Source organism: Callorhinus ursinus, unplaced genomic scaffold (assembly GCF_003265705.2).
Source record: "Callorhinus ursinus isolate GAN/ISIS: 27379988/994484 unplaced genomic scaffold, GSC_fseal_2.0 scaffold23, whole genome shotgun sequence".
Classification (NCBI taxonomy): domain Eukaryota; kingdom Metazoa; phylum Chordata; class Mammalia; order Carnivora; family Otariidae; genus Callorhinus; species Callorhinus ursinus.
In genome coordinates, this window is record NW_027397085.1 from 21,961,258 (window position 1) to 21,984,834 (window position 23,577).

At 49.2% G+C, this 23,577-nt stretch overlaps 1 protein-coding gene across 13 annotated transcripts in view; it reads left to right on the forward strand.

The window, feature by feature from the left end:
- The window catches only part of PPP2R2B (protein phosphatase 2 regulatory subunit Bbeta), a 435,841-nt gene that overhangs the window by 389,794 nt on the left and 22,470 nt on the right, over window positions 1-23,577 (forward strand). The gene's annotated exons all lie outside the window — the stretch shown is intronic.

Consider the following 23,577-nt stretch of genomic DNA (forward strand, 5'->3'; position numbering starts at 1 on the left):
CCTGGACAGGGGTGCTGGTGTGCAGGTGGAGAGGGGCTGGTGGCTTCTGGACAGATCTTGGCGGTTAACAGGGCCTCCTGGACCGTGGGAGAGGCTGAGAGTATGCAGGCAATCACGAATGGCAGCTGGGGATGGTGACTAGGTTAATCATACTCTACTGCATATTTAAAAGTTGCTACGAGGGTAGATCTTAAAAAGTTCCCTTTGCCAGAAAAAGAATTTGTAACTCTCTGCGGTGATGAATGTTAACTAGGCTTACTGGTGATTATTTTGCGATGTAAATATACATCAAATCATTATGTCGTATACCTGAAACTAATATAAGTGTCCTGTTTCAATTATGTATCAATTAAAAAAAAACCTGCGGGAAGGGGTTAGTGCCTTCCTGGAGAGGGTACGGCTTTGGGAACCAGAACTCTGGAAGTCCCAGTGGCCCTAGTGGGCACCAGGGAAAAGCTTCAGAGTAAGGGGATGGGTTAGATAAGTAGCAGCCAGACTCAGGCCACGGTCATGCTGGTTTTCAAGGCATTGATGGAGAGAAGTAGCTCCCAGCTAGTGGGGACTGAGTGCTTAGAAGCCAAAGGCTGTAAGACCCCTGTGAGCAAGTGAAGCCTGCTGGCACTGACAGTGAGTGCTGTGGTGGACCGGATGGGCCTGGAACTTTCTAGAAAAGAAACTGCTCCCAGGGAAGTAGTGCCCGAAGGCGGTGATAATCCATGTCTCGTGTCAGGCTAAGTAACATGCAGCTGCCAAGATGTTTGGGGGGGGACCAGAGCTCTTTTTGTCCCCCATCACCTGCTCAGTGCTTTTTAGCCCTATACAGTTGGCTGTGGAGACCCAGAAATTAGGACTTTGTCTCCCACAATCCGTTTCCAATTTCAGTCCCTGTCTGACATGACTGATAGGATGACTGTGTCAGTGTACGGCCAGGAAAGGGGTGAATGTCTGCGTCATTTTGATCATTTTTGCTTGCTCTTTTGGCACGGGAAGTATCGCACGAGGGAGCTGGTGTGCAGTGTGGTGGTGTGTAGACTGTGGGTTCTGGAGCTGTGCAGACCCAGGTCAGAGCCAGGCGTCACCCCTTCTCAGCTGCCTGACTTTGTCCAACTATCCCTAACCTCTCTGAGCCTGTTTTCTCATATGCAAAATGGGTAAAACAGTAACTTCCACCTCATGAGTTTGCCATGGGGCCTAGGTGAGAGAACTATTAACAATTGTGTGTTCTATGCTTGTGGCAGATTTCAGGTCAGATTATCTACACTTCGCATGCTCAGTAGCCACGTGTGGCTCATAGCTCTCATAACAGGACCGATTTAGGACATTTCCATCACAGCAGGAAGTTCTATTGGAGAGTGCCTTTCTAGACTTTTAGCTCTTTGGACCTATTCTGTCTTGTTCATAGCTGTTTCCCCAGCACCTAAACCAGGGCCTGGCACTTGATAGATGATTAATAAACATTTGCTCCTGTGGGTGTTGGCACTGATCTTTGAACAGTACTTACTTACATAAGCCGACAAGAGGAAACATGTTCAAGGCAGAAGGATCAGCATGTGCAAAGGTGCTGAGGCACGAAAGATCATAACGTATGCCAAACTGCAGGGTGAGTGATAAGGCTGGTACGTAGGGAGTGACTTGGAGAAGGAAATGAGTTGAAGCTCAGGAGGGATGCCGGAGCCCGATCATATGGCCGTCATGAAGAACTTGAATGTTTTCTCAAAGTCGGTGAACAGCCACTGACGTAACCAGGGGAGTGATGTGATCAGGATTTCTCCCAGTCAGAGGTTGGGTTCTAAGTGGGAGAAAAAAGAGACAAGGAAACAAGTGCCAAAGATATTCTAATGCAGACAGGGGTTTCTAACAGCAGCAGTATTGAATTTGGGGCACATAGTTCTTAGGGGAAGGGTGCTGTCCTATGTACTGTAGGATGTTTAGCAGCATCCCTGGACTCTCCCCACTGGTTGTGAGTGGCCAAAGCAAGCTGGGACAACCAAAACTATCTCCTGATGTGCAATACTGTGGGTTGGGGAGGAGAAAATTGCTCCTGGTTGAGAACTACATGTCTAGACTAAAATTCCTTGTCAGTCCTTCAGCATGATTTTCTTGTATCTGTGATGTGTCTTTTACTATTGAGAACTCTGAGGGGCCCATTGCAAAGGGAAGTCATCTCCTACATTGGCTGCATTTAAAATTTGGTTCATGACCTAAGATGTACCCAGGGAACATTTCAGGAACGGTGTGTAAGGCAGCGTGTTAACACCCAAATGAGTGGTGGAGATGGGTTTGGGATGTTCAGGGGAGGGTGGGACATTTGGGATAGACATCACGGGGAAAGCAGCGGCTGAGTAGTCCTGTTGAACACACATAGGGTCTGGTTAGGTGGGAAAGCGGGGAGGGGGCAGGTTGTGTTCTGGGCAGTGCACACAGAATGGGCAAAAGCCTGAAGTTAGGAAGTTACGTGGAACCTTCAAAGAATCAGGTTTGGGGAAACAAATATCAAAGGAAGAGGTGAAAGAGGGGTGATGGTTCGTATCAAGTTGGTCCTTGAAGATCAAAGTCAAACGCATATGCCTTCATGTATTCATTCATTCATTCATGCATTTGTTCGTTCATTCATTGAGTACCAACTCCATACTCAGAGTCTGGCTCCTGTGGCAGCCAATGCTTCTTAAGCTTTTCCCCCGAGGATATACAGCACGCAGGTCAGGCCGGGAGCCTGGCTGCAGTGGAAGAAGGGCATCCAGCAGCAGTCCAACCTCTCCTGTGGGCCCTGAGTGGCCCCGCCCACCCACACAGACAAAACAGCAGAGGCCAGAGACCCTGGGGGAGGTGCCAACCAACCACAGATTTTCTTTGAAGTCTTATTTTTCTATCCTGAAATTTCACATGAATTGTGCATTTTACTCCCATAAAATGTCTATTTTAGGTTTAATAATCACATTTTACCCCACTCCCAGATTTCAAGCAAAATTGATGTTCCCAAAAGATGCAGTGTGTATCCCATGGTTTTCTGTACTGCCTGGTGCATCCCCATATCTTCAGACGTGTACGTGTGGCCCAGTTTGAGAAACACAGTCCCTAGTATGTGGAGAGTGATTTGAGATCATTTGGCTGAAGAACAGAATGGTAGAATTTATGTTTTATGGAAGATGAACACGGTGGTGGCGGGAAGAAAGGAGAATTAGAACATTTTGCTTTTGTCTCAATACAAAGGAAACTCATAGCCTACGTAAGGATGGTGGCTATGGAAATCAGAAGGAAGAGAAGTGGAAAAGGAACATTTGTTAGAAAATAACCATGGGTGGGCACCTGGGTGGCTCAGTTGGTTAAGTGACTGCCTTCGGCTCAGGTCATGATCCTGGAATCCCTGGATTGAGTCCCGCATCGGGCTCCCTGCTCAGCAGAGGAGCCTGCTTTTCCCTCTAACCCTCCCCCCTCTCATGTACTCTCTCTCTCTCTTTCATTCTCGCACTCTCAAATAAATAAATAAATCTTTAAAAAAAAAACAACCATGGGTGACGACATAAGCAGTATCAGAGTTTGGCATTCATTGCACATGGATACTAGTTGTTCATTGGCCTTCCCCTCTAGACCACAAACCCTCTGAGGAAGAACTAAATCTGTTTTACTCGCATCACATTGCCAACTCCTGGCACATAAGTGGGTGCTCAGTAAATACTTATTCAATAAATGCATAAATGCCTGAGGGTTGACGTAAATGGTGTGTAGAACAGGGACCGGTGAGAAGCCACACTGGGGCAGAGTAGAGGGTTGGGATTCAGTGGGGGACATGCTTTGTGTGGGGTGACATGAGCGACCTCAGGGGGCAGGCCTCTCTGGTGAGTGAAGGCAGAACCGGCCGGTAGGGCCACCGACCCACAGTGGATGTGGGAGATGGCGGGAGGGGCCCCGGTGTCCTCACAGCCCAGTGTGGCTGACATGAGCCTGGGCTTTGGAGTCAGACCAGGATATTGAGGAATAAACCCACTGGGAGGTTTGATAAACCCTGAACCCTGAAGGGTGGAAAAGACAAGGCCTTGGAAACTCCCAGAGCTATAAAGGTTTCGAGCAGAAGCTTTGGAATCAGAGCTCCACTCTGACGTTCAATTACTATGTGACCTCGGGCAAGTTATTTAATCCTTCTGAGCCCCACGTTCCTCATTTGAAAGTAGAAAGCATGAGGATGGCCTCATCAGGCTGGTTGTTCATGAGAAGTAAATGTCATCATGTGTGTAAGAACGTGGCATCTGCTGGGCACGCAGGAGGCAGTAAGGGGCACAGAGGACCTGAATTCCCCATTCCAGGCCTGCAGCTGGGGCACAGTGCTAAAGCCTCAAACCTTTTTCCAGATATATGAAGCCCCATTAGTCATTTGTTTAAGTAGTTTTTGTTGAGCACATACTATGTACATCAGGTATTTTACCAGACTGGAGACACAATGGTGAGTGAAACCATACCTGGTTTCCTCCCTCTTAGAGCTTCCTGTCTTTGTTAATGAGGGTTCTGCAGACAAACAGAACCAATAGGAGGTAGATAATAGATAGTAGGTAGGTAGGTAGATATCTCATATATATGTATACATGTATGCGTATGAGAGAGATTTATTAGAAGTATTTGGCTTATGGGGGGGGTGGCGCCTGGGTGGCTCCGTCGGTTAAGCATCTGCTTTTGGCTCAGGTCATGGTCCCAGGGTCCTGGGATCGAGCCCCGCATCAGGCTCCCTGCTCCACGGGAAGCCTGCTTCTCCCTCTCCCCCGGCCCCCCCCCCCCCGCTTGTGTTTCCTCTCTCGCTGTGTCTCTGTCATATAAATAAAAATCTTAAAAAAAAATAAAAAAAGAAGTATTTGGCTTATGGCATTATAGTTCAAAGACCAGCAGGCCTGTGACCCAAGAAGAACCAGTGTTCTTGAACTTCAGTTCAAGTGCAAAGCCAGGAAAAAATGAATGCCCCAGGTCAAAGGAGTCAGGCAGAAGAATTCCCTCTTATTTGGGGAGGGTTGTCAGCCTTTTGTTCTAGTCAGACCTTCAACTGATTGGATGAGACCCACCCACATTAGGGAGGGCAATCTGCTTTACGTGGTCTATCAATTTAAATGTTGAAGCCATCCAAAAACACTTTCACAGAAACACCTAGAATAATGCTTGACCAAGTATCTGGGGCACCCCAGGGCCCAGTCAGGCTGATACATAAAATTAACCCTCACATGAAGGAAGAAAGATCCATTCATCAGAGAATGACAAACAGGTATGACATTGCAACTGTCAAAAGTAGTATGAAAGAGAGGCCCATGGTGCTAGGAGGGCATGAGACAAGGAGCCGACACCCCAGGCAGTAACCTCCGAGCTGTGACCTGACCCCTGAGAAGTTCCCTGCGAGAGAACAGGGAAGAGTTATCGGGTGCATAGAAGCAGGAGGCTTGCTCAGCCACACACCCAGGGCTCCCTAGGGACTGCTACTCCCTGCAGCCTGGGCCACCCAGCCCTAGAGAGGCAGAGCCTGGGGACAGTCCCCAGAGCAGCCCGGGAGCTAGTTAGCAGCCCGTGGGCCTCTGCCGCAGCCCTGCCTCCCCACGCTCCACCCCGACACTGACAGCAGCAGGGCTCAGAGCTGCCAGCCGCCAGCCTCCTAACCTAATGAAGAGGTGAACAAAATTCATTTTCCTGACTCGTCCGAAGTGCCGACCTTCTTCAGTGCACTCCCTGCCTTTGTTCGGCTGTAGCGGCTGCGGTGGCCCTGGCTCCTGCCGGCCAGGAAAACGAGCTGTGTCTGACCTCCCGCCTGACATTTCATATTGATTTTCTGCATCCTCCTCAAACACCAGCCTCCAGCAGACGACAGCTCAGCCAAGGTGTGTGAACAGAATTGAGACAGTTCATCAGAGTTCAGAATGAAAAGCAACATTGGCTTTCGGAGATGAGCTCTGAGAAGGAGAGTATTTAATAACCGTCGGCGTTTAATCAAAATGCCGAGGAGATCCATGTGATCAGAGCAGCATATATTAATTTCCATATGGCCCTCACTCTGCATACTCAGCAGGGGTTGGAAGGGATGATTCGCTCCCTCGTCTCTCTGTTTTTTTCCTAGCCCTTCTGGCGGTAGTGACAAGGGTTGCGTTTGCAGTTTGAGATTTTAATGTCTGAAACAATAGGGTGTGGACGGCAGTACCAGTCAGCTGGGCTGAACCATGCTTTTCCTTCTCGATGCATGACTGTTGGCAGGTGAGGGGAGAAACTGGCCAGGTGGGACGAATGACAACCTAGGAAATGAAAGAGAAATGACATCTGAACTCCTTCCCAGTACACTGCATGAATCTGGTCCCTGCCCACCTCTCCGACCTCAGCTCCCCATAGTCTGGCCACACAGGCCTGCTTCCTGCACCTCTAACACACCCCGGCCTTTCCTGCCTTGGGACCTTTGCACGGGCTAGCACGGGCTAGTCCTCTGTCTAGAATGCTCTCACGGCATGTTTCCACTTGTCTGGACTGTCCTCATTTTTTTAGGACTCTGGGAAAATCTCACCTCCTCAGAGAGGACTTTCCTTTTTACCTCATTTGTACCCTATGTATATCTCATCACCCTGTTTTATTTCTTTAGTTTTTCATAGCATTCGTCTCTAGATGTTTGCTTTTCCTTTTCTGTCCCCCCAGCTAGAATGTAATCTCCATGAGGGCAGGGACTGTATCTTAGCAACCACTGAATTACCAGTACTTCGTGTAGTGCCAGCTACAGTAGGGCTTCACTGAACATCTGTGGCAGAAAGGCAGGCAGATGGGAAAAGTCAGGTGAAAGACGGTAGATTCGTTTACTAGGGTTCCTGTAGCAAAGTACCACAAGCTGGGTGGCTTAAACCCCCAAACCCAATTATCTCTAGTTCTGGCACCAGAAGTCCTATATCAGAGCATTAACAGAGTTTACTGCTTTTTTTTTTTTTTAAGATTTTATTTATTTGAAAGAGAGAGAGAGAGAACACAAGCTGGGGAAGAGGCAGAGGGAGGGAGAAGCAGACTCCCTGCTGAGCAGGGGGCCCGGCAGGGGACTCGATCCCAGGACACTGGGATCATGACCTGAGCCGAAGGCAGATGCTTAACCGACTGAGCCACCCAGGTGCCCCTAGAGTTCGCTTCTTCTGAGTGCTGTGCAGAAAGGATCTATTCTAGGCCCTTCTCCCTGGCTTATTGATGACTGTTTTCTCCCTGTGTCCTCACATCATTTTTGCTTGGCACATGTCTGTATCTAAAACTCCCCTTCTGCTAAGGATACCGGTAGTATTGGACTTGGGTCCACCCTAGTGATGTCATTTAATTTAATTACCTCTTCAAAGGCCCTGTGCCCAAATACAGTTACATTCTGACATACTGGGAGTTAGGGCTTCAACATAAGAATTCGGGCAGGGAGGGACACAATTGAGCGCCTAACAGAAGACATGAACATAATCGGGAGCACGGGCAGTGATAGGTGTGGATCCCAGGCTCAGTTGCTGTGATTGAGAAAAGAGGCAGGCGAAATCCTCAAATGGAAATGGAGAAGGGGGGGGTGGGGCCCTGAAGGGCACTAGAGATTGAACTTGCCAACAACCTGTGGACGCGGTTCAAGATGGAGCAAGTGGGCGGTGATTAGGATCAACGTGAAGGCGGGCTGCGGGTAGAGACCCCCCCCCCAGGAATGCAGCAACGTGAGGGGAGTAGGGGTAGATGGAGGCTGGAAGGCAGGAATGAGGTCAGAATCCCGAGATGCAGGCACCTTGCGTGTCTTCCACATCCCCCCAGGGCTGTATTTGTACTTCTCTGATTTGATGTCCGTGGATAACAGAAGAGCCCTGCGGGGATGCCTTCGCTCCAGAATGGAAACAGAGGGTTCCCTCTACACACACCCTCGGACAGCACCTGTCTTAGGTACTGGGATGCGCGGGGCCGTGCACAGCCCAGCAGGATGTTGCTTGTCTTCATCCATTTAAGCTGCTGTGATAGAATACAGACTAGGGGGCTGGAACACCCCACATTTATGTCTCTCAGTTCTGGAGGCTGCAAGTCCAAGATCAAGACCCCGGCAGACTCAGTGTCTGGTGGGGACCTACCTCCTGGTTCAGAGACAGCTGTCACCGTGCTGTGTCCTCACATGGGACTCTGTTTTATAAAGGCACTGTTCCCATGCGTGAGGATGGGAACTCGAGACCTAGTCACCTCCCCAAGGCCCCACTTACATACCATCGCACTGGGGATGAGGATTCAACATGTGAATTTGGCACGGGGGACACAAACATTCAGTCCATAGCTTTCCCTGTGAGCATGGGCCAGAACGCTGTTGCTTTGTTTCATGCCTTCTTCCAGACTAAACTGACAGTAGCGTGTGAGCTCCGAGACAGCGCCGGTGTCAGGGAGGGAAGTCAGTCCGGTGTCCACTGTTAGTCTGCGCCCATGGCCTGACTGGGTGACCTGGAACAGGTTACTTAACCTCTCTGCGCCTCCATTTCCTCGTCTATAAAATAGGACTGGTGGGAATGCATGCCTTCTAGGATGCTTGTGAGGCTGACAGGAGAAAGCACCATAAAGCCTTAGAACAGCACCCAGCCCATGTGAGCCCCATGTCAGATGCGGTTGGGATGCTGGTGCTTTCCTGCTTCCCTTCCACTCTTTTAAGAGTGGGAACAGGAACAGCGGCAGCAACAGCCGTCGATGGAGTAATGTCAGGGGCCACTACCACCGCTGACTTCTAGAACATGTTACGATGTCCGGGAAGTAAGCCAAGGTGCAGGCTCACTCAGACCCCCTGACAGCCTTGTGATGTGCGTAGCATCATGAGTCACATTTTACAGACAACCAAGAGGGGAGATGATACTCTGATGGCCACCAAGTGTTCTTCTTGCGACAGAACACCAAACGCTCCCCAGCAACAGAGCTGGGGTTTGAGACAGACCTGTACCCCTTAACCAGGACACCAGCAATCACTTACTCAGCTACGATTTATTCAACACCTAGTCACTCCTGTCCTGACGGAGCTCACATGCCAGTGGGGGGGAGGGGAGCAGGAAATATGCCAGTGTACAAATGAACGCGTTCATTTCACCCAGTGACAAAAGCTGTAGGATTAAACAGGATTAAGGAGTAGCTGGGTGGAGGTATTTGCATACGGTGTTGGGGCAAAGCCTTTGAACTGAGACTTGAATTGTCAGAAGCAGACAAACAGAGATTAACATCGATGTATGAAGGCCCTCACAGGTGAACAACCTTGTGTGTTGGAAGAATAGAAGAAATAACAATGGATGGAGGCTGGTGGGTGGAGCCGTGGAGCGGAGGATGAGGCAGAAAAGGCAGGTGGAGGCCAGAGGAGGTCGTCTGGTAGACCAGGCGGAACAGCTCAATTCTGTTTAAAGTGAGGTGGAAGCCAGTAGACGGTTCTAAGCAGAGAAGTGGCTAGTACTCTGTTTATAGCCATAAAAGAGTTCTCAAAGAAAAGGGGGTGGCAAGCCTGGAAGCAGAGAGACCGGTTAGCAGGCTCTCACCTCAGCCTAAGCAAGAAATGATAGTGACTCTGACCAGGGTGGGGGCACACAAGGGGTGGTAAGTGGACAGACAGATGCAGAATCTCCTGAGGAGGCAGAATTCAGAGGAGCCATTGAGAGGCCAGCATGGAGAGGTCTAGAGATGAGCCTAAGATAACTCGTAGGTTTTCTTCTGGAGCAACAGAGGGCATGGTGGTGACATACAGAGAGACTGAGGATATTGAGGCAGGAATGGGTTGATGTGGAAAGACCAAGCATTGTCTTTGGGATGTGCCAGATTGAGGTGTCTCTGACCCGCCCGTGTAGGGAAGTCTGCAACACGAGGACACCTGAGTGTGGATGTCAGGAGAGAGGTGTGGGCTGAAGAGAGAATTTACAAGTCATGAGCTGCTAGGATATTTAAAGCCCTGGGATGGGGTGAAGTGGCTTAAGGGAGAGGGTGTCAGTGGGGAGGAGCGGACAGTCCAGGATAGAGGCCTAGGGCAGAGCAGCATTCACCAGTGGGGCGGGGTGGGGGGGAAGGAGGCGGTCTTTGACAGGAGGCTGAGTATGAGCCGCCTGAGAAGTAAGAGGAAAATGGGGGCTGGGGGAGAGAGAGGGGTGGGGAGCAGTGGTGTGTAAGCCAAGAGAGGAGAGAAGGCCAGGGTGAGGGGCCAGGGCTGTTGTGGGCAGCAGGGACGGGGGACTCTGCAGCACCAGGCCCCTTCCTGGCTGCACTGGTGAGTCTGCTGCATACAGTCATTCTCTTTCAGCCACCAGGCCCTTCTGCACTGGCAGCTCAAGCTGTGACCACCGAGACTCCCTCATCCAGGGGAGACCAAGGCAGGCCGCCTGGATAGGGACAGTCAGCACCAACCCTGCAGTGTGCTTACGTCTACAGTCATGGGGCTGGTGTGAAGATGATCTGACTTTTTCATGTCTTGGGGGGAAAGGTAGAAGCACTTGAGGCCATCAGGTCTGAGATGTTTTAGTGAATAGTGGAGTCATTGGGAAACAGCCTGGTTCTATTGCAGACGGGGTACGGTTTGGTGCCCAGCCGAACAATCCAAATCAGAAATTCCGTTTTCCTCCAGAAGTGTGTGTAGTAGAGGGGGATGGCTCTTCTGCATTTGGTGGAAGCCTCACAGCAACCCATGAAGATTGGTTCTGATAACTCCTGTTTACAGATGAGGCACAGAGAGGGGAAGACACTTGTCCCGAATCACAGTGAAGGAGCCACCATTTGAACCCAGGTCTGTCTGCTTCCAAAGAAGAATTGATTCTTTTCCTGGCTCTTTGGCACCTAGCAAAGCAGCATGACCTTCTGCTAACATCCAGAAAGATTATTTCATGGGGCTCCATTTCATATAAACCCCATCGGGTGGATCCCCCAGCCCAGTGGTTTCCAATTGCAGAACTAACTCTGCCCTTGCAGAGAACATGAAATCCACTGTCCCATTCTTCACCCTCATCTACAAACTTAATTGCCAAGGCCTGCTTCTCAAGACCACTAGATCCCTTAATAAAGCTACGCTTCATTCCCCAGGTCTCTGGTGGAATGGGCCCGAAGACATCCGCGACAATACAGCTGCAATGAATCTTAAAACCTCTGAGGTTTGATACAGCTTCCAAAAGGGGTTCAGTATTGATCAGGGACATAATTAACAGTGTTTATTTTAGGGGAGGTGAGGTAAAAAAAAAAAAAACAAGGCCCTTTATTAAAATGCTTTTGCCTGATGACAGGATTACAAACACACAGAGCTCCCCGCCTCCACCACCCCGGGGAAAAGCCAGAGACTTGCTACAAGGAGTAGAATTCACTAAAACCAGCCCTCCCCCCACCCCAACCCAGTGTCTACCCCATTCAAGCTTAGCAGCCATTAACAACTGAGCAGCCAAGACCCAAGCCACAGGGTAAAAGTAGAATCCCTTCCCCCTTTCCCCATCCTCATTTCCATTTTTGATTAATTTAACCAGTTCTGTCAATTAGTCATCCTGGAGACTCCAGTTGAGTGCATTTTCCTAAGAACTAGAAGGCTTATTAATTTTGGAGGCAAGTGTCATTCATTAGAGGTTGACACCTTCCCAGACCCCACCCTCTCCCTCGCTAGGGGCCTTAGATGACAAGGCCATGGAGCCACAACTGGCTCAGGCACATGGCTGCAGCCCCAGAGACACAGGACGGGAAAGGCTGACCATGACATTGGAAGTGGCACGGGCTGCTTTGGGCTTAGGACATCTCAAAGCCAACTTGCCTGTCATCCTCATCTATGACAAGCCATCCCTGGCAAAGCAGTCACAGGCACTAGGTGAGCATCCTGACTTTGAGGTTCAAGAGAACCTTAGTCAAGGGAATACCTGGAGGAAATTTTCCCCTGGGAGAGGCGTTGGCCCGGGCAGGATAGGTCTTAGATAAGCCTGTCCCTTCCTGCCACAGGTGACGTCAGAAAGTTCACCTCTTCCTCTGTGTATTGGTTTCCTCTGGCTGCTGTAACAAGTTATCACAAAGTTCATGATTAAAAGCAACATAAATGTATCATCTAATGGTTCTGTAGGTCAGAAGTCTGGCATGGGTCCCACAGGCTAAAATCAAGGTGCTGGCAGGGCTGTGTTCTTCTGGAGTCTCTAAGGGAGAATCCATGTCTTTGTTTTTTGAACTTCTAAGAGGCTACCCCCATTTCTTGGCTTCTGGCCCCTTTATCTGAAAGCCAGCGACGGTGGGACGAGTCCTTAGCACAGCACATCACTCTGACTCTGCTCTTCTGCCTTCCTCTTCCGCTTGTAAGGACTTTGGTGAGTGCATTGCACCTGCCCAGGTAATCCAGGTTAATCTTAGTTTAAGGTCAGCTGATGAGCAACCTTAATTGCATTTATAATCTTAACTCCCCTTTGCTGTGAAAGGTGAAGTATTCACGAGTTCTGGGGATTAGGACATGGACACCCTTCCGGAGTCACGACTCTGCCTACCATCATCTTCACATTTCACCAAGTAGGACTCAGTGCCCTCCATCTGACCACCTGATGCTATTGGTAGAAATGCCGTTTCTGTTGCCATCTCTCCCACTAAGTAGCTCCTCCCTTATGGCTGAAGCTCGTTATTTGTCCATTTTGCCCTTAGCCCTAGTGAAGGTGCTAACCAAATGCCCGTAGAACAGCTCTAGTCATGCAGTTTGATAAATTTGCACCTGGGCCTTCTCTTTTTATAAATGAAAAGGTTCACACTAAAGAGTGGCTGCCCCCAGCTGTGTTCACTCATTCCTAGCTTTGGGAATGCATCGGCATTTGTAGGTAGGCGAAATAAAGGGGAGAGGAGTCTGTGAAATGACAATCAACCTACTATCCATTTATTTGACAAATACTGATTGTTGCTACTATGTGCCAGGCTTTGTTCTAGGCACTAGGAAGATGATGCCTCCCACTCCCATGGCACCCTATCCAAGTAGTTGGACAACACACACACAGGCAAATAAGATAACGTGAGATTTGGTAAAAAGTGTTTCTGGAGAAGAAGCCGCAGCAGATGCAGAGGCTCTGAATCTGGACTGTGCTTGCCAGGTTGAGGGGCAGCGGAAGACCACTTTGTCTGTAGTGTGGTGAAGGAAGCAGCAAGAAGGGAATTGGGAGGAGCAGGCTGGTAGCCCAGGTCACAAAAGACTCCAGTGGGAACTCATTAGAGGTCACTAGGGCATCACTAGGATTCAGGGGTCACCCCACACAACCCCCAGGCCTCACTCCCAGGGTATTCCATGCAAAGGCTTTAGGAGTCAGGCAACTTGGTAGCCCTGTAGGCAAAGATAAAGGCATTTGGCATTTATTTTATGTGGGAAGAGAAAATCTAGGGGGGCTTGTGCAAAGGAGTACCATGCATACTCGGGGCGCCTGGGTGGCTCAGTCGGTTAAGCATCTGCCTTCGGCTCAGGTCATGATCTCAGGGTCCTGGGATCGAGCCCCACGTCGGGCTCCATGCTCAGCGAGGAGTCTGCTTCTCCATCTGCCTCTCCCTCATGCTCGCTTGCTTGCTCTCTCTCTCAAATAAATAGATAAAATCTTAAAAAAGGGGGGGACCCTGCATAGACTTGTAAATATATCACTCAGGATATGTAAAGAATGAAATGTGAGGAAGAAAAGTGGATGCTGAGAAGAGTTAGAAAGGCATCAAATGGTCCAGGCAAGAGAAAATAACGGCTTAGATCTAAACTGGCCTCACGTGGGCTGTGCTTTGAGTGTAAAGTGAATAGGACTTGTTTGAAACCTAGATATGGAAGGTGAGGTAAAGGGAAGAATCCAGAATGATGCCCAGCATTTTGGCCTAAGCACGTGCCCAAATGGAGGACAGTGAATGAGCTGGCATAGACTAGTGGAAAGACCGTTTGGGAAAGAGACTCACAAATTCTGGGGACATAAGAGTCATATAAAAAAAAAGGCATAAACGATTATATTGATACCTTTTATTGTTCAGCATTTTACCATTTACAGAGCCCCTTCTATTTCTTATCTTATTGATCTTCACACAACCCTATGAGTTCAGAGTATTTCCTCCTTTTTGCAGCTTAAGGAAATGAAAACCCGGTAGAGTTAAATCTAATACACTGACAAAGATCGTGGGTTTATCACGGGTTTATTTCTTCCTATAATGAATAGGGCCACCTTCCGTATTTGCCCAGCTCTGGGGGTAGGGAAGGGAATGGGGAATCTCTCACATGTGTAATTGACCCATGTTTAAGTCTATCGGCTAATTCGAACACCCTGTGCCGTTCCCATAATTCTATTTTGACAGCTCCGTAGGTGGCATCCATAACTGAGTTGTGAGATCTGCTGTCCACTCACGCAGCTTCCAGCCCCATCAGTGCAGGTCCCTTTATCTGCTGAATTACTCTGAGCACCTGCTGGCCTCCCATCGTCCACAAGCACAGCCCAGAGGCAGCGGAGGGCAGGGGAAGGCTCACCCCCACCAAGCTTAGAATGATACTTGCTTCTATCTTCTCTCACATCTTTAACCTGAACATAAAGATTTAAATAGGATTTATCTTATGGATGGGCATCCTTAATCTTGGGGGTCAGCTCATTCATCCTGAAATTTTGGTATCATTTCAAAATCCCCATAATGTCATGAAATTGTCATTGAAAAGTTTACGTATGAGAAAATGGGATCACCCAGCTTAGGGAAAAAAAAATGGTGAGATCAAACAAAGCAAGGAACTGACTGGTCAGTAAATGTGAGTCAGGTATTGTGTTCGACACAGCAGGATAGGCAGACATGTAAGATGCAGTCCCTGGCTCAGTGGACTTGTCTCCATCAGATGAGAGGATATGAAACTATGGAACGTTTCTAACATAAACTTCGTTTTATTTTTTTTTAATTGCCAGCTTTATTTTTTTATTTTTTATTTTTTTCAGTTGTAATAACTAATTATGTACTATACAGTGGCTAACTGAATGTGAAAAAAAAGAGTATTGTGATAAACTTTAACCCAACACATTTGGTAATTTGAATAAAATGTACAGATTCCTCAGATAAATTTCATTTTAAATTGAATGTGGACTTAGATTCCCAGCGTCTGAGAGAGAAAACACTGACTACACAGTATTTATGCTATCATGTTACATGGTTAAAATGAACTGGCATGCCAAATGTCATCCTCAGCGTATCCTGGGTGTTCCTGAAAGTTCCGAATCATGGCATTTTTCAGTCCATGTTTACTGGGATTCTTCTGTATTCCTGTCAGTGTAGAGCCACAGAAATACGGGTGTGTGTTAATGGAGCACACAGTTGCTCACACCTATGAAGGTCAGGAAGGAGCAGAAGCATTCCTGAACAGCATCTGACATATCCTACATGCTAAATCATACTTAGCGAGGGAATGAATGAATGATAGGAGACCTGTTTATAAAAGAAGGAACATCAGATAAAAGGTAGCGTGTGTCTCACAATACACTAGTGCTGTGGTTCTGAAGCCAAGGATGAAAATGAAGACATTGGGTGTTATCTTGTCCTGGTGCCTAGGAAAACCAAATGAGTTAAAACTCAGAATTTTCTCAATTGTAAGCTTTCCTCCTAGAAGTGTTCCCGAAACATTTGTGGTCTGTATATATGCCTGTAGTACAAAATCATGTATTACTTAATTCCGAGGGATAGATAATAACCTCCTTTAAGGGTAATATCATAATGTTTTATGATGTTCTGACTTTTGTGTCCTGATGAGAACACGTTCAGGGAAGGAAGGGATTGTTTCTGAATTGGGTGTCCAGAAGGAGATTGGTGGGGGGCAGTGGGAGGGAAAAGAAGGGGCAGGGAGTGCGAGAGGAAGCAGTGAGGCAGAGCAGGCCCCTAACAGCTTTCTGGTATGGAGTTCCCAGCTCCATTGAGGTTTATGAAGGTAAACCGTAAAGGCCAGTTATAGGTATTGGTGAGACTTGTGGTTTGGAAAGTAGGTTTTAATGAGGACAGAGAGAGGACGCATACTTCAGTGGTCAGTAGTGCTGGTCTAGGGTCAGACAAACCCAATGTGGGTCACTTGGACCTAACTTCTTGTACTTAAGCCCTGTAAGCCTCAGTGTCTCCCTCTATACAATGGGGACAATAATGGAGCCTGCATTATTAGATTGTTAGGAGGATTCAGTGAGATAAAGCCTGGCCCACAGAAAGCACTCAATATTTATTAGTATTTCATATTTTCCCAACAATCCATGAACTCAGAGATGAGAAAATGGGGGCTCAAGAAAGCAAGTAACTTAGGCAAAGTCAAAGATCTAGTCATAGGCGGAGCCGAGATTCAAACCCAGGTCTAAAGCCTGAAGCTGTTGAGAAGGAATGCCCTGGCGATACTTCCCGTCATTGCCTCACCAGGCCAGAGGGGGTGGCGGCTGGTTAAGCCAGGGACCGGGAGAGCAGAGGAGGGCTCAGACATTCCACTGGTGGAGTCTGGCTTTCCGGACATCAGCAGACTGTGGCTCCTGTATTTCCTGAGCACCCGCTGAGCGGGCACCTTGAGCACACTGCAGGGAAGTGCATTAGTGACAGTGCAGGGATCCTTCGTCTTCAGCCAGATTCAAAACGAGAACGGGATACAGACTGTCCCTCCTGTCCTCCCCCGGCCAAGCCGTTAAGCCAGAGTGCTTGCTGAGGGACACAGCCTTTATTTTCTGTAGCGACTGCAAAATGCGTTCTCTCTTCAAGGTCCTAGAGACTCCTTGGAGGGAAGGGGAGCGCAGGTGGGAGTGGTCTTTGTGGAGCCAGTGAGGAACAAGAAAGGGGGCAGCCAGCAGGTAATAAGGTACTCAGTTAGCCTGGTGACTGTCCTCCACTTTGCCCCTGCTGCACTGTGTTGTATCTCCGCCCCGGTTAATCTCTGTGATGGGTGAGAGCACACAGCTGATGTCCAGATCGGACATTTAATGCTTTGACCACTCTTATTTGTTGTACTGGGCCCCTGCCCTCTGGTGTCTGCAGTTTCCAGGTTGAAGGCCTCACCCTTCCTGATCGTGGGACTAGAGGCCCACGGCCCAGGGAGAGAGCTGCAGCTAGGTCCACATTCCAGCTCTGCCTCCTCCTGGCCTGCGCTGGGAGCCTCATTTCCTCATCTGCAAAAACAGAAGTGTTGAGAGAATGCAATGGAATATCACGTGCATACAGAGTTTAGCACAGTGCCTGGCAGATGCGAGGCTATGACTCCATGCACCCCAACATGGTAGCTTTACTACACCACGTATGTGAGCTCCAGGAACATTCAAGACACGGGTCTGACTGTCCGTGGGTTAGGAACAATGTTTTCCTGTAGAAAGCTGTGCTGGGAACACAGGCATTGCGCCAGAGCCGTGAGCACACAGTGAAGCGATAACCAGCCTACACCAGGTGCCTCTCCATACGGTGCTTGGCCCATGTCCAGATGGACCCTCCTACTCAGCCTTGAACCCCTGACTTCGCTCTGCAAGGAGATGACTGTCAGCAGGGTGCCGCTCCTCTCTCCCTTTCCGTGTTTATGCCTCTCATTGCAGTGATTATGTATCCAGCCTGGAAAATGGTGACATCTTGGGAGTGCGGGCCTGGCTTCTGTGGTACCATGACAACCAGCTGCCCAGCAATCACCCCTAATAACGACCAAAGACTCAATCCCTTCCACTTGGGCAGAGCCTCCCCAGGGAGCTCAAGCTTCTCCTGGTGCAGCTGCACAAATTTTGAGAGAGAGAGAGAAAGAAATCAGGGAGACGAGAAGTCTCTAACCTGTCATGTACGGAGTGGGCCCAGGGACCCGAGGACGCTGTTGTCATGTTCCGGCAGTCTGGTGGCTGCAGGAACGTACACTTCCACAGCAGGAGGCATAAGGACCCACGGATGCCTTTGCTACTCACCCACCTTAAAGAGAGATGCTATGCTGGAGGGAAAGACCAAGTATGAGCACTTGTGAAGCCGGGCCTCAGTTTTACCAGATTACTTCATGAGGCTCCTGGCAAGACCCCCACTGCCAAGTCATCGTGTCATCTGGACAGGCACCGCCTCCCTTCCCCGCTGCAGGCCCGAGACAGTGTTCTCCGAAATCTCCAATCAGCATCTTTCCAGAATGACGGTTCTCAGAAAGGCACCAGCCGTGCTTGGCTAATAAGTGATTATTCCTCCCCAAGGAAGAACAAACAGGCCCTAATTAATACACTTGTCTGTGGATGTTAGCCCAAATTCAGCCTTTGGGTTGGCAGGTACCCCCTCCGCCGAACACAGGTTCCCACTTCCCCTCTCTTTAGATCACAGGTTCCAACTGAGGCTCCTTCGTGATAAATGTCTAACCCCAGAGCTAATGAGGCTCTAAGATTCTGTCCTCTCTCAGGGAGCACATGGTCCCAGTCTCTCCAAGCCCCCCCCAATTCCTCGGCTGGGAGATGGAGCTCATTCTCACCCGGGACAGTGCCTGGCAGGTACCACGTGCTGCTGGCACTCCTGCCCCTCTCCCGTGGGGCCTGCCCCCTGCACTAGGATTGCTTAGCTCCTTGCGAGTTCTCAATAAATACCTATGTTCTTTAATAAAATAGGGAGGATGGCCAAATGAACCAGTTAGAGGAAGGAAAAGATATAGAGGGCTGAGGTGGTGAAAGAAGGCTTCTTGGAAAAGAACAGGAGGCAGAGAAACACGGGAGCAGAGAGAGGTGGTCTTCTGGACTGAATGTGTCCCTTCAGAATTCGCATGTTGAAATCCTAACCCCCAATGTGATGGTATTTGAAGGTGGGGCCCTTAGCGGGCAATTACATCATGAAGACAGAACCCACATGTATGGGATTCATGCCCAGATAAAAGAGGCCTCCACCCTCTCCATCACATGGATACAAGACACTGGCCATCTGCAACCCAGAGCCTGATCCTCTTGGCACCTTACTCTCAAATTTGCAGCCTCTAAAACTGTGCACAGTTTCTGTTGTCGATAAGCCACCCGTCTGATCTCTTCTGCAGTAGCAGCCCAGACTACATCAGGAAGGCATGAGCATGCATCAGGGGCTAGCACCTCCTCAGTGCCCCGTAAACACTGGTCATCATTATTGCAGCATGTGAACCACACATCACAGGTGACAGCCCACGCAGCTGACAGATGAATTGCATTTGCCCACACACTAAAATGTTTTAATTGGTTCCTAACAATGAAACATCTGGATTTCTCAGAAAAACTTAGACTTTACAAATGAGACCATCTGGCTCTGCTGGACCCACATTCCTGCATGGCAGCGATCAGCTGGAGCTGAGTGGAAACCGCCCCCTGTATCAGTTGTGGTCACAGAAGTTTGCCACAGTCCCCGCCACTCCCTGTTGTGAGTCCACGCCTGCTTTGTCTGACTCACAGTGCGCCTGGCCACTACCGGCAGGAGCTCTCGGACCCTGGTGCAAATGATGAGAAGGCCAGTGAGGCCACAAGGCAGTATGGGAGCAGGAGAGAAGGGGGCAGTAACACCACAGTGCCGACCTCAGGCCTGATATGGAGGGCCCCGATGGCGGGCTGAGGAGGTGGCATTGTTGGCTGTTGGCCATGGGGAGTCAGGGGAGGTGTCTTTGCAGGGAATTGGCATTGCTTTGGGAAAGAGTTACCCAGCATTCAGCCGGATCACAGGTAGCCTCATGTTCTGCTCCATCCTCCTGGTGTCTGGGCTCCCCGGCTGGCTTTCTTTGCAGCTCCTCTGTCCTGGTTCCTCTGGACCATGTCAGCTCACTTTCGTGACCCCACACCTGTCCCAGTGCCTTATACCTAGCGGCCCTCAGCGCACGTGGGTTGAAGAGTGTGTAGGCGTCCTACCTACTTTTCTCCCTTTTGATTCTTAAAATGGCATCTGCATTTTAAAGATAAGGAATCTGAATCTCAGAAAGTTACAGAAACTTGAAAAAGACAATCCGGCCTGGAAGTGGCGGGCCGCGGATTCTAGCCCGTGTGTGTCCGACTCCGAAGTCCATCAGCCTCTCCGGTACCAGCCTCGCACGTGTACCTGAGGAAAGCACGTTTGCTGTTACTGAGCCACGATCTCATCCTCCAGGCTTTCCACAGAGTGCGCCAGCAGCCATCCTCCGATCCTCCTGCCCCCTGAAACGTGCTCACTCTTGCTGACTGTCCTGTCTACCAGAGGAGGCACCCCTCCCATCCCCGGACCATCGTCATCAGGGGTCAGCAAACCGTGGTCTCCAGGCCAAATCTGGCCCACCCCCTGTTTTTGCACAACTCTAGTGAGGAATGAGGATTTGGCATTTTTAAACAGTCAAACGAAGAGGAACCCTACTGTCTCATGACCTGTAAAAATTAGATGAAACTGAAATTTCAGTATCCACAAAGAGCGCTTGATGGGAATATGTGGCCACCTGCGCTGCTTTCACACTATGATAGCTGCAACAGAGACCAAATGGCCCTTAAGTAAGTAAGTAACTTAGGCAAAGTCACCTGGGACTACCTGGCTCTTTACACGGGAGGTTTGCTGGACCTCTGATCTATCTAGTGCTTATTTATCCCTCAAGCTTCAGCCTGTGACTAAGCCTTCCCTGATCACACCAGCCAGTTCAGACCCCACCCGCCTGTCCCATCATGTCTCCGCCCTCTGAGCTGTAGTCCATTTTTTCCTCTCTGGGGAAAAAAGAAAAAAAAAAAGGTTTGACTCGTTATTTCTTAACTTTGAATGATTGTTTATTAAAAGATCTGTTTATGAAATATCATATATGCTGACCTATTTTGGAAAAGTTATATAAAAGTCAGGGACCAATGTAATCCCTTCTAGATTTATTGCTTACTCTCCGTGATGCTGTGCATTGTGTTGCCGCGGTATTCACTGCTGAACAGTTATTTGTAGAATTAACGAAGGGCTATGTGAAAAGCAAATTGCTAAGGGTGAGTCACTGGGCATCACTCTTTCCCAGTGCAGAATCCTCTGAGTCTTAATCTGACCTCAGTCTTAATACGATCTCAGATCTCTGCTATTCTGCAGCCCGTGTCTGGGGACTGTGTCATGAGACCCATGATAGTATAGTAGCCACTAATTAAATCTTAAACTTCTCTCACTGTCCTCAGCTGGAGGAAGGCCAGCATGATCAGTCCGTGGGAGTTTTTACCCTCCCTGGGAAAATTACTGGCCGTTTCTCTCATTGGGCAGAATTACTGGATGTGGCTTCTGTATAGTTAAAATTACTGGCTACATCTCAATTGCTGAGCCTTTTCTCTCCAGGGGCAAAACTGTTGCCTGCATCTCTCTGAAGGAAAATTGCCATCTGCCTCCCTCTGTAGTTGTGTCCCCATTATGGGGAGATTGTCAGCCACGTCTCCAAACAGAAAAGCGTGCCAGCTATACTTCTCTGCAGAAGAAATGTCAGCAGAAGTGAGCAATTTAAAACCCTGGGCGTGATTCTGAGTCTGTGCTTTTCTCATCATGAACCAACTTTCACATCCGCCTGCCTTCTTTCCTTTATTCTCCCTCTCCTCTGCCTGAGTCATCCAAGCCAGGGCGGCGGTGACGTCGCTCGGCACCCAGTCACCACCACGTGTCCCGGGGAAGGTGCATTCTAAGGGATAGTCCAGGGACAAGCTATTGCATGTCTGTGTGCCAGTCTGCTTAGAAGACGTAGAAGTCCATTTCACAACCGGTAGCTCTTCCGACCTGATCCCAGTGGGAAAACACATGAGGCTTTTGGGTTCCTCTCACACCACGCTTGTCTAAAGCAGCACACTCTTCCCTGTTATTCTGGGTCCAGGCACTATGCCAAGTGCTCAACACGAAAGATCTATCTCATCTCCCCTCCAAGGTGGGTACTCCTCTTATCTCCATTTGGCAGCTAAGGAAAATGAAGCTAGGAAGGAGGCAAGCCACTTTTCCAAGACTTCATAACTTAGAAGCAACAGAGCTGGAATTCAGCCCAGGCCTGCTGAGCTTGGAACCACCGGTCCTCTTAGCCACGGTACCGTGGACAGGAGTTCCAGGGCAGCGTCCAGCCTGAGGTCCAGCGAAAGGAGCCACACGTAGGAACAGCCTGTACAGACTCTGGGTTCCCTCCAGCCTCTCTTCTCCTGGCCCCAGAGCCCACAAGGGCACCTCGCATGCTTCCCGCCACCGCCTTCTGTCCCGATTGTAATGCAGGTGGTTTTAGCTTTCAGCTTCTCCCAAGTCAGCAGTTTTCTTCTGAACTCTTCCTCAGTCTCATTACTTCACCTCTTTCCCAGGATTCCGATCCCGTCTTCAGTTACCCTTTGGTGTGAGTTCTCTCAGCACTGTCAGGCTCCATGAAGGAGAATACACTTAATTCCACACAGACTGGAACTGTCTGTCTGGAACTGTTCCTGTCTGCACATGTTATAACACAAAACTCTTTCTGCGTGGGACACCTCATGTAGCCTATACAACTTTTGCCTATAGTGTTGTAACCCCAGGTATTCTGGGGAACTCTGTACTAGAGAAACAATGGGCTGCAAGTGATGTGTCAAAAAAAAAAACTACCGTGAAATAGGGGGGAGGGAGATGGTGTGATCCAGTAAGATCTGAAGGCAGGACAAAAGTAGTTGGTTCTCTGGGGGCACCTGGGTGGCTCAGTCCGTTAAGCGGCTGCCTTCAGCTCAGGTCATGATCCCAGGGTCCTGGGATCGAGTCCCGCACTGGGCTCCCTGCTCGGCAGGGAGCCTGCTTCTCCCTCTCCCTCTGCCTGCCTCTCTGCCTACTTGTGTTCTCCATCTCTCTGTCAAATAAATAAAATCTTAAAAAAAAAAAAAGCAGTGGGTTCTCAACCAGGGGCAAGTCATGCCCCCCAGGGCACAGTTGGCAATTTCTGAAGCCATTTTAGACTGTCCCATCTGGGGCCTGGGTACTTAGTGGGCACAGACCAGGATGTTGCTAAACATCTTACAGTGCCCTGACAACAAAGAGTGATCCGTCCCAAAATTCAGTAGTGCAAAAAGTAAGAAACCTGGTTTCCTAAACAATAATAAATTTTTTCTGCCTGCAGGACTTCTCAGCAGCTTTAATAGGCATTGTCATCTCCCAAAATTGAGTAGGAGTTTCCCAAGCTCTTTTGACCTCAGATTCCAGTATCCCTGACATATTCTTGAGTGTTCTGCTGAAGTCACCTCGGGAAGGCTAGCCGAGAGTACGGGGCTTTGGTAGAAGAAAATTAAAAGACAAGACCACTGGAATTCACCGATCTTACGATCTGAGAGGTGGGAGGCACCTGCTAGACAATCCTGCCTCCTTCATATGACAGACAAGAAAGCAGATCCAGAGAGCCGACGGTGGTCCAGCCATTGAAATGAGAGGTGGATCAGAGGTTAAAAGCGTAGGCTAGCAACAGACCAAGTTAAAATCCTTGCTCTGCCTCCTAGGAGCAGTAGAACCCATGCCTGAGTTGAATGACTAGACCAATTTGTCCAAAAGGGAAATATTGAGTAAGTTAATATATGCAAAGCCCACAGTGTAATTGTTCAACAGATAGTAGGTATTACTAGGAGCCGCTAATTTTTGTCCAGCCTGGATTCCAACATAGCATCCACGACTCCCAGGCTGATTGTCTTTCCAGTATCCCAGGATGGGCACATGGGAAGGTAAGGAGGCGCAGAGGCACAGAAGTGGGCACTCACAGGTACATCTAGAACATTAAGGAGCCCACTT